Source organism: Spea bombifrons, chromosome 1 (genome assembly GCF_027358695.1).
Source record: "Spea bombifrons isolate aSpeBom1 chromosome 1, aSpeBom1.2.pri, whole genome shotgun sequence".
NCBI lineage: Eukaryota > Metazoa > Chordata > Amphibia > Anura > Pelobatidae > Spea > Spea bombifrons.
This window is the reverse complement of record NC_071087.1, coordinates 133484244-133495080: the sequence shown is the minus strand read 5'-3', so window position 1 is coordinate 133495080 and position 10837 is coordinate 133484244. Positions and strand designations below refer to the sequence as shown.

Genomic DNA, 10837 nt, shown 5'->3' with positions numbered 1-10837 from the left:
ACACATCTTGTGGCGGTGCTGCTGAGGTGTGGGTAGCGCCTAATCGTTATATTCCAGTGATCCCTCCTTTTACTGCAGTTCCTTGCATCAATATTGATGTAACAGGATTTACCTTATTGCAGTTTGTGAAGCTTTTTTTTGGGAGATGATGTTTTGGGAGACATTGTCTCACAATCTAACCTTAATGCCCATTAGTACTGTGCTGCTGGCACTAATTATTTTTGGACAAAGCAACCATGGGCCCCCATTGACGTGCCAGCATTATAAAAAAAACCTTCATCCGCTCCTAAAGAACTGTGTGTGTTTCTCACAACATCTGTCACAAACCAGGCTACAAAAGGGTAGACCTCAGCTCTATGTCAAGAGGAGATCTTGGCATTGAAGTTCAGGGACAAAAAGGAAGTGTGCACGCTGAGAACCACCCACAATGAGAGGCATGCTCAGGCTTCAGCTCCAAGCCATTTCATGGATCTTGTACCAGGATGTACCTGGTCCCCAGGTGAATATGGAGGAAACAGAATTGGGACTATTCATTTTATTTTTAAAGTCCCCCTATAGAAAAAAGCAGACCTCTCCCAAAAAAAATGTAGAGTATGCTATGTAGAGTAGGCATCAAAGAACGAACCCTGTCCAGAATGCCCTGGAAAATGTGCACTCTGCATCAGTAACCTCTTCAAGCTGTACCACACAGTTGCCCATTTTAATTTTTTTTCCTGCTCCAGGCTTTTGATTTAAAAAATAATTAACATTTACCGCTTTTTAGATTTATTTATTTTTAACGTTTACTGCCTAAACTGTGTGTTAGGTGGGGGGGGGGAGTGCGGAGCGTGGCGCAGGCACCACTACACAAAGTCCAGAAACGCAGTACAAAAAGGGGCAAATCCAAGAGAATAGTCGAGGTCACGGTCCAAAGGTCAAGGCAGGCAGCAGACAGCATAAACAGGAGACAAAAGCCAAAAGTTCAGTATACCAGGGACTCAAGTAATATAGAGGTCACAAGCAACACTAAGCTTAACAAAGAAGCACTGGTGTAGAGGTTTGTGGGGATTATATAGGGGCAGGTAATGAGAATTACGCCCCCTAGCACCTGATCCCCTCCACACTAAGTGCCTGTTCCCCTCCCTCTGATACACCTGAGTGGAGGGAGACAGAGCAGTATCTACCTCCTCCCCCTCCCTCTGGTGTCTGTTGGAGAGGGAGGTTACATCAACGGGGCTAAGCCCCGCCCCCTCCTCTTCGAGTACGCGGCACGTGCGAGGTACTCCGTGCACGCTGACCGCGAGGTCGGGAGCACGGCCTGTGAACGGGAGGTCCACGGGCAGGAGTAGACCTCCTGCCCGACGGTTCCCGCTACGAGGGACCCCAGAGTCTACGTGGCAAGGAGGCCGGCCGACGGGGACCGCAGTCCGAGGCGACGGACCCCGCAGTGAGGTAGGTGGTCCCCGCCGGGTCTGACACTGTGCTCTGTATATTTACCATATATTTGCACTGACAATTATTCCCTTTGTCTATTATGTAGCTGAGGGATCTCTTAACCGTGATAGATCAAATCCCTTCTTGCAAAAAAGGCCAGGCTTTCTTGCAACTTGTCCCTTCTGATAGTTGGGTACAAAATTCCAAAACTGAATTGCTCGTGTCCCAAATGTGGCCTTTAAGCCCACAAAACAAACCCATACATGGGTGGTATCACTGTACTCAGGAGATGTTGCTGAACATATATTGGTGTTGTTTGGTAGTGACATATACCAGGGGCTGTAAATTCATACCTGAAGTACACAATGTGTAAAAACACACAAAAAATACTACCACAAACAAAGGCTGGTGGTAGGATTAGTGTACGGAAATGGTTAGAATACCAGCATTTAAATTTCCAAATTTCAAAAATATATGGGTTGATTCGGTATATTTAATTGGCTGGCTTCAAAGATGTCCCAAATAGGACATGGGGCAGAATGACCAGATTTGGAAAAAAATTGTTCCCACTGACTATGCACCTCCCTACCCACTGACCTCTTCTCCCCTCACTACACTAACTTATTTCTCTGCTGTCAGTGAAGAGGATGTACATGCTCTTCTTCTTTCCTCTTGTCCAACCACATGCCCCCTTGACCCCATCCCTTCCCATCTCACCCAGTCTCTTTCATCTACCCTTGTCCCTATGCTAACTCATATCTTCAACCTCTCCCTCACTACTGGATCTGTCCCATCGTCCTTCAAGCATGCTACCATTACTCCTATCTTGAAAAAGTCCTCCCTCGACCTGACTGATCTCTCCAATTACCGTCCCATCTCTCTGCTTCCTTTCACCTCCAAGCTTATTGAAATAATTGTTTATATACAATAACTAAGTTTCTAGACTCCAACTTCCTGCTTGACCCTCTTCAATCTGGTTTTCGCCCTCAACACTCTACTGAGACCATCCTTACTAAAGTTACTAATGACTTACTCACTGCTAAATCCACTACTTTATTGCTAATACTACTGGACCTTTCTACTTTCACTGTGGACCACCCTCTTCTCCTTCAAATTCTTCATGATCTTGGCCTCTGTGATGCTGCTCTCTCATGGCTCACTTCCTACCTCTCTGATCGTACCTTCAGCGTCTCCGTCTCCACTTCCCCTCCCTCTCTCAGTTGGGGTACCCAAGGCTCAGTTTTAGGACCCTTTCTATTCTCTTTTTACACTTCCTCCCTTGGCAAACTGATCTCATCCTTTGGCTTTCAATACCACCCGTTACAACTACTGTAACTCTGTCTTAGCCGGTCTCCCTCTTAACCATCTCACCCCTATACAATCCACCATGAATGCTGCTGCCAGACTTATCTTCCTCTCACATCGCTTTACTAACGTCTCTCCCCTCTGTCAGTCTCTTCACTGGCTGCCTGTGCGCTTCAGGATTCATTTCAAAATCCTCACTCTTACTTTCAAAGCCCTTCACAGCAGTTCCCCTCCCCACATCTCCTCACTCATCTCTAAATACACTCCTAACCGGTCTCTCCGCTCATCCAATGATCTCCTTCTATCATCTCCACTGATATCTAGCTCTCATGCACGCTTACAAGATTTCTCCAGGGCTGCCCCTATCTTCTGGAATGCCCTCCCCCTGGTCTATCCGTCTCTCCCCCTGCCTTTATTCTTTTAAATAATCCCTCAAGACCCACTTCTTTACGGATGCTTACAACATAGCACATTACCGCCCTCCCATATTCCTTTAGCTCACCTTTCCTACTTCCTCTCCTGCAATACTTTTACTAGTGTGGCTGGTCTATCCCTAACAACGGCACTTTTACCTATTGTGTAATACACCCTAAATCCCTCTAGACTGTAAGCTTGTTTGATCAGGGCCCTCCTCACCTGTTGTCCCTGTTAGTCAATTTGTTATGTTACATACTACTTGTTATGTCCTGTTTACCCATTGTACAGCGCTACAGAATTTGATGGCGCTATATAAAACAGTAAATAATAAATAATAATAATTGCCCTATAACTTGCAAAAAAAACTTGTGAACATTGGGCATTTCTAAACTCAGGACAAATAGTAGAATCAAGTTAGCAGGGTTTTTTTTTATTAGCTTTTGTAGATGAGTAAAAGATTTTTCAAATAAAAGTCAAACTTTTTTTATTTTTTACCATATTTTATTAATAGTAAATTAGATGATACAATCAAAATAATGGTATCTAAAGAAAGCCCTTCCTGTCCTGAAAAAATATATATAATTTGCGTGGGTTCGGTAAATGAAAAAGAGTACAAAAATTAAAATCAGCCATTGTCACAAAGGGGTTAAATACAACAAAAAATAAATAATAGGCCAGGAAAAGTATTTAAAGTATACTGTATGATGAAATGTCATTGTTTCCCAGCACATCTGCCCCTAAACTGTTGTGTGTTTTTTGTACCATAAGTACATATATTTACATTGTAACTAATATACTTTTTTTATATTTTATATTTTTTCAGACCATGAAATCAAATTTATTCCCATATTTTTAAACTGATAAAAGAAGACCTGGAAAATTTCCAGATAATGTATTTTTCTTTTTTCTTTTTTTAACAAGATTACATATGACTAGAATAAGACTAGAAAGGCACTGATTACATGTGCCATACAGAGGAATTTTATGTTATGGAATGTTTGATCTCCTATAATAATAAGTGCTTTCTGTATGAGTACTTTTTTGTCTTGGGTTTTTTTTCCCCTGACACATTTATGAACATCTGGTCAATGTGACATTATGTGTTGAATGAACATCTGTTTGCTCTTTTCATCTGTGAAAATGTGATTATGAAAAATTAACCTTTTCCGTACTAATGGCCGTACAGTCAATTGCTCTTTCGATGTGTGTACAGACATCAAACAACTGGGTTTTTAATAAGTGAGAAAATACAATAATTCTTAAGTTCCGATCTCTATTACATTTAATTCATTCATACTAACTTACCAGTCCCCTGTTATTATAGACCTTGTGTTATTTTAGGCTTCACAAAAATACTCATATGGCTTTCATTTCGGAAACCTCCACTTATGGAGTGATCCATGAGCAAGATTCCCCAATGTCATCTTTCCGCTGCATATTCAGCTGCTTTGCATTAGATTTTGATAATGTTACATAAAACAAAAGTAATTTTTAATACAGGTTATATAATTTAAATGGGGCATGAAAATTTCCTGGGATGAAAGTGAAAACTCTATTCAGTGTAGTATATGGTGATTTCCTGCAAACGTAATTATGGTATAGGGGACATGCTAATTTATTCTTCATTGAAAAATCTGCAAGGAACTGGAAGACTCTTTCGTACTGATACTGATCACACTGCAGACTGCATAGATTTCCATGTGTTTCCAAATGGGTTATGGTTAAAAAACAGAAAAATGAATACATTTATAAGACAGAATTGTTATTTATAAATTTACATCATAGTCCGCAGCATTGAACAACCATGTTTTGTAAAGTGGTTTACTGACAGTATTGTCATCAATGCATGGTTGTTGTCAAAGTGTTATTTTTTTTACCTGATAAATAGTATTTTGTTCATGATATTCTTAGTTAATGATTTTTGGATTTCTGGATATAGGTTTTATTGAAGGATCTTTTTTATTTCTACTAAAGTTTGTTGTGTTCAAAAAAAAACATGTATGGTGGCCCCTGTATCAGGGACAGACTGATTTGGGGGACATAGGGGAAAGTTGTCCATTGGACTGTCCGAAAATTCTTCACAAAGAGCCAGTCTAACCTCGCAGAGACGGGAACACAGTGGGATCATGTTACGTGACCCTACAGTAAAAGCAGGGGAGCAGGGTGGGCGTGAGAGAGGGGGAGGAAGTGAGAATGTATGAATATTACAGTTAGAGTGTATGTGTAAGCGTGTGTTAGCATGAGTATGTAATTGTGTGTTAGCGAAGAATGAGCATGTGTGTGTAAATATGTGTGCCATCGCGTATGTGAGCTACTGGGGCAAGGGGACAATAGGGCCAACCCTTCCCTTCCATGTATCTTTGTGTTCACATCACTTTGAAAGAAGGAATGTTTGTCCTCAATGCAGATATAATCACTAGTGTCTCAACTTTTCTAATTCAACAAAGATTTTCTTTTTTCTATTTGAAATGCTTTTTTTTGTTTCTGAAATGGACCAGCAGGATGTAACCTTATCACAGGGCCCTCAACTAAGATATGTCGATATAGACAATATTTCCACAAGAGTATGTGAGCTGGTTCAGTTGAGAGTGAAACAAAAAAACTCTTCAAAGGAATGTCAGGCATGATTCTCTGTGATGAGTTTATACTGTGTTCTCCTGACTGGTACAGACTACAGATGAATGCAGCTTTCAACAGAACAGTTTTTATTCCATGCAGGTTGGGGAAAATAACCATGTCTTTGATTGACAGTTATACAGTCTGTCTTTGGCCTGGTACACTGATATCCATACCACTGACCCACAACCAGGAAGTCTTGCTGAGAGCCAGACCATCCCCTTGAGATGTAGGACAAAGAAGCAATTGCTGGGAGCTTTAGTTGCATACAGCTGGTTCTGTCAATCCAAAGAGAGATAAACATATGAATGCAGCCACCCCTTTAATTGCCAACAGTATCATGGTAGATCCAGTTAACTGGTTTCTTTAACCCTTTGTGTTTCAGAAGGTTAGCTGAAATGTTGCATTGTCCAATTCCAGAACAGGAAAGAACATTAGGAGATCTTGTAATTTCCATATGCATCAGATAATAAAAATCTAATACCGCATACTGCTCAATTTAATATACTGTATTGGCTAGATTATAGGCCGCACCCAATTAAAGGCTGCACCCAATTATAGGCCGCACCCTTAAAGTTTGGTGCTATTTTGAAGAAAAAAATATTTTTAAAGAAAAAATACACATTAGTGGAAGGGTAAAACAATATTTTACCTAATGAACTGGAATACATGTATTTTAACATTTTTGGTATCTATTATGCAGTTAGTCAGCAAAGGTTATATACAAACAGAAATTTGGAAAACCAATAGCCATTTTAAGGTCCTCCCCTTAATGCATAATGCACCTTACTTATAGATGTACCCCTCTGCCCCCCAGATATGCCACTCTGCCCCCCAGATATGCCACTCTGCCCCAGCAGCAGAGATGAAGATCCCCCGGCAGCCTGTATCCTCTTCTCTGGCAGCCAGAGGACATCTGAGCTCAGACGTCCACCGGCTGCCAGAGATGAGGATCCTGGTCCCCTGCAGCGCTGCGGGAAATGAAAAAGAAAAAAAAAACCTGCCCAGTGCCCGGAACTGCATGTCCCGGACGTCGGGCAATACGAATTGCGCATCCCTGAATCTTAACCCCAATTATAGGCCGCACCCCCACTTTAAAGACTTGAAGTGTGGAATTTTTTCTTAATCCTTTTATCTTGTGTTTGGTGTTAGGATTTCTACCTTTTTTCTAGTGCCCTATGCAAATGTACCCACCGGCGTGCAATTGCCTTCTACCATAGGTAAGGACATCATGGCAGTGCGCTAGCCAGCTGCCTAATTTCCTATATGTCAGTACTGCCTCTGTGCATCATGGAATTTAGTTGGACATTGTGAAAAGGATAAATAAATTAGATACCCCATAAATATTTTGCCAAGTGTATTCTGAAGTTCCTGTAACTAGTATACATAGGGAATTTGTCTAAGATATTAAAGGTTGTTGTGAGATATTAATCATCACAAACATCTGTCAGCTTAATGCTTTTCATCTAGACTTGTTCCAGTTAAGTCTTCGTGTTAGTCTTTGCGCTTGTCTTCGTTTCGGGCAAATATTCGCAAACGGTCTTTGTATTTGTTTTTTTTTGTTTGTTTTCTGCCGCTTGCCATGGAAATAGTGTGAAACGGTGATGAAATCAATAAATGAAGACGTAGAAGAAGTTGAACAGGGAGTTTGAGACCAATTTTACGTACTTGCCTAACATTTGCAGCTCACCTACAATGGCATACTTACCTAGAAACCGCATTTGATGGGACTGTTGGCAGGTACACGGATGGTGGGTTAAAAACTCAAAATAAGCTTAGATTTAGACTTATAGGGTTAATGTAAGGTTAAGGATAGTAGTAGTGCACTGGTTTGGTTAAGGATCTATTACCGTATTTGCTCGATTATAAGATGAGGTTTTTTCAGAGCAAATGCTCTGAAAAATACCCCTCATCTTATAATCGGGGACGTCTTATAATCAGACCTCAAATAGGTCTGACTATGAGACTAAGATCCAGATCCCCCGCAGCGCTGCAGGGGACCTGGATCCTCCTGTCTTTTGCCCCCCCCAAACTTACCGGTGCTTCTGACTCCCCGGTCATGTAGCCGGGGCAGTGTGTAGATGTCTACACGATTCGTATAACGGGTAGAACTACATGGACTTACCTTAATTGGTTAAAAAAAGCCCAGGACATTGCGAGACAAAAATAAAAAAAATAAAAAAAAATATAATGGAAATAATCCTCTTCTCTCCTCTGAGGTTCTCCCCCAATCAGGGCCGGACTGGCCCACCGGGATACCGGGAAATTTCCCGGTGGGCCGGAAGGTCCGTGGGCTGGGCGACCATGAAGACAGCCGCTGAGCTGCCCCCCCAGGCTGCCCGAAAACTAATCAAAGCAGCCGCTGGGTGCTAATGCGGCCGGCCGCCCGGCCGGCATCAGCACCCAGCAGCCGTGTGCGATGGCCGTCTAGTGATGGGAGCAGTGTGAGGGGTGAAAGCTCCGCCCCCTCGCACTGACCTTTCACCCCTCACGCTGCTCCCACCACTATGCGGCCATCAGATTGCTGGGAATGTAATCTGAACGGCGGATGCGTGCTGATGCCGCCGGCCGGCTCTGCTTTAATACTTTTTTTTTACTTTATATGGCAAGCCGATCCAGCTTACCATATAAATAAAATAAAAAAAGTGTTAAAGTAGCTCCGGACGGCGGCATCAGCACGCATCGGCCGTTTAGATTACATTCTCGGCAGTCTGATGGCTGCATAGTGATGGGAGCCGCGTGAGGTGGAAGCTCCGCCCCCTCGCACTGCTGCAGCACCGGATGTCAGGTCAGTGGCATCCTGGCTGTCAGCATAGAGGAGAACAGTGTGCAGCTACCAGGAAGTCAAGAGAAGTAGAAGGTGAGTAAAATAATGTATTTTTTGTACCGTATAATGTTTTTTGTATTTGTTAAAAACAAAAAAAATCGGCATGTGTGTGTATGTAAGTGTGTCCCCCTATATGCCACTCTGCCTCCAGAAATGCCTTATATCCCCCTATATGCCACTCTGTCCCATGATATGCCTTTTAACCCCCTATATGCCAGAGTTGCATATAGGGGTATAAGGCATTTCTGGATGCAGAGTGACATATAGGGGGTCAAAAGGCATATCTGGAGGCAGAGTGGCATAAAGGGGGTTAAAAGGTATATCATGGGGCAGAGGAGCATATAGGAGGGTATAAAGCATATCGGGGAGGCAGAGTGGCATATAGGGGCATAAGGCTTTTCTGGAGGCAGAGTGCCCCATGATATGCCTTTTAACCCCCTTCATGCCACTCTGCCTCCAGAAATGCCTTATACCCCCTATATGCCACTCTGTCCCATGATATGCCTTTTAACCCCCTATATGCCAGAGTGGCATATAGGGGTATAAGGCATTTCTGGATGCAGAGTGACATATAGGGGGTCAACAGCATATCTGGAGGCAGAGTGGCATAACGGGAGTTAAAAGGGATGTCATGGGGCAGAGGGGCATATAGGGGGTTAGAAGGCATATCATGGGACAGAGTGGCATATAGGGGGTATAAGGCATTTCTGGAGGCAGAGTGGCATATAGGGGGTTAGAAGGCATATCAGGGGGCAGAGTGGCAAGCCTGGGGGCAGAGGTGCATAACTCGGGGGTAGGTTGTCAAATGAAAGGAAATAAAAACCAAACATGTCTCAATCATAGCTTTTATTAAATATGGAAAAAAATAGTCTACATGAATTAATAAAGAAATAAAAGTTTCTTACCAGAATATCGTGAAGAATAATGTGATCACTGTTTTGTTCCACTGAATAAAATGGAACTCTTTCATCTAAAAATGTTCGCAGTAGTAAATGTTTTCACCCCATTATGTGTAATGTATTTCATTTATTAGGGCCTTTTAACACTTTTGCTTTCTGGCATTTTAATACAAATAATGAGATAAAAAGAATGGCACATAGTGTGACTCGGGTGTGTATAAGGGGTGCGTGTGGTTAAAGAGCTTCACCGTGAGATAAACAATATGGGGCTGGTCTCCAAATTTTTCCAGGGCTGCTTTTCAGTCCCAGTCCGGCCCTGCCCCCAATGTTTATTTGAAACAATATATTTATATATTTATATTTGCGTCTGTCTTTATGTATGTCGATTATATATTAGACTCTGAATGTTTCTAAAATAGATGTATATTCATGAATTTTCTGTCTGTATATTTTATAATTTTCTAATAAAAAAAAAAAAAAAAAAAAAAAGATGTCTACACGATTCGTGTAGGCAAGGAGGTGCGAAGCGGGGGTTGTCTGCGTCCATCGTGCAGACCTTCCCCGGCTGTCAGAGATCAGAGTTCCCACCACCGGTGTCAGAGATCAGAGTTCCGCGCACCAGTGCAGGGAATTCTCTCTGACAATCGGGGAAGGTCTGCGTGATGGACGCAGACAACCCCCGCTGCTAACCGCACCTCCTAGAGGGTTAAAAGGCATATCACGAGGCACAGTGGCATTTAGAGGGTTAAAAGGCATATCATGGGGCACAGTGGCATATAGGGGGTATAAGGCATTTCTGGGGCAGATGTGCATAACTGGGGGGCAGGTTGGAAAATAAAAGGAAATAAAAACAAAATATTTTTCTCAATCATAGCTTTTATTAAAAAAAAAAAGTTTACAAGAATTAACATTTACTGGTAAAACTTTTTTCCTATAGGGTTCTTTTTTTCCTAAATTAATATTCTGATTTTGGGGGGTCGTCTTATAATCGAGCAAATACAGTATTATCAAATTTTTTATTTATTAGGTGTTATTAAATGCATGATATCACAAGAGTGAGCTGATTGGACAAACGAAGGTCAGCTCACTCGATCAATGTCCCTCCTCCTCTTTCAAGAAATGGCGGACGCAACGCTAAAACTAAGATAAACACAATTTGCGTTTCTTTTGATTTATTCTATCTTACTTTCCATCCTAAACCTTGCATCCCAGTGCCAATTGTGCCCCATTCTACCCCTAGCCAGCCTCAATACTGTGAGCAAAACCAACCATTCCTCCTCTCTTTCATATTTGAATGATAATTTAACCATTTTGTTAAAGATTCAAATATATATATAAAAAACATTCAAATAGTTTATTA

General features: G+C 41.9%; 1 non-coding gene across 1 annotated transcript; it reads left to right on the top strand.

Annotated features, from left to right (window-relative positions):
• Positions 1-1483: 1483 nt before the first annotated feature.
• On the top strand, positions 1484-1614 carry LOC128468532 (small nucleolar RNA SNORA35). The gene has a single exon (XR_008345858.1). It is a non-coding gene; the product is annotated as a small nucleolar RNA SNORA35 (small nucleolar RNA).
• The last annotated feature ends 9223 nt before the right edge of the window (positions 1615-10837 follow it).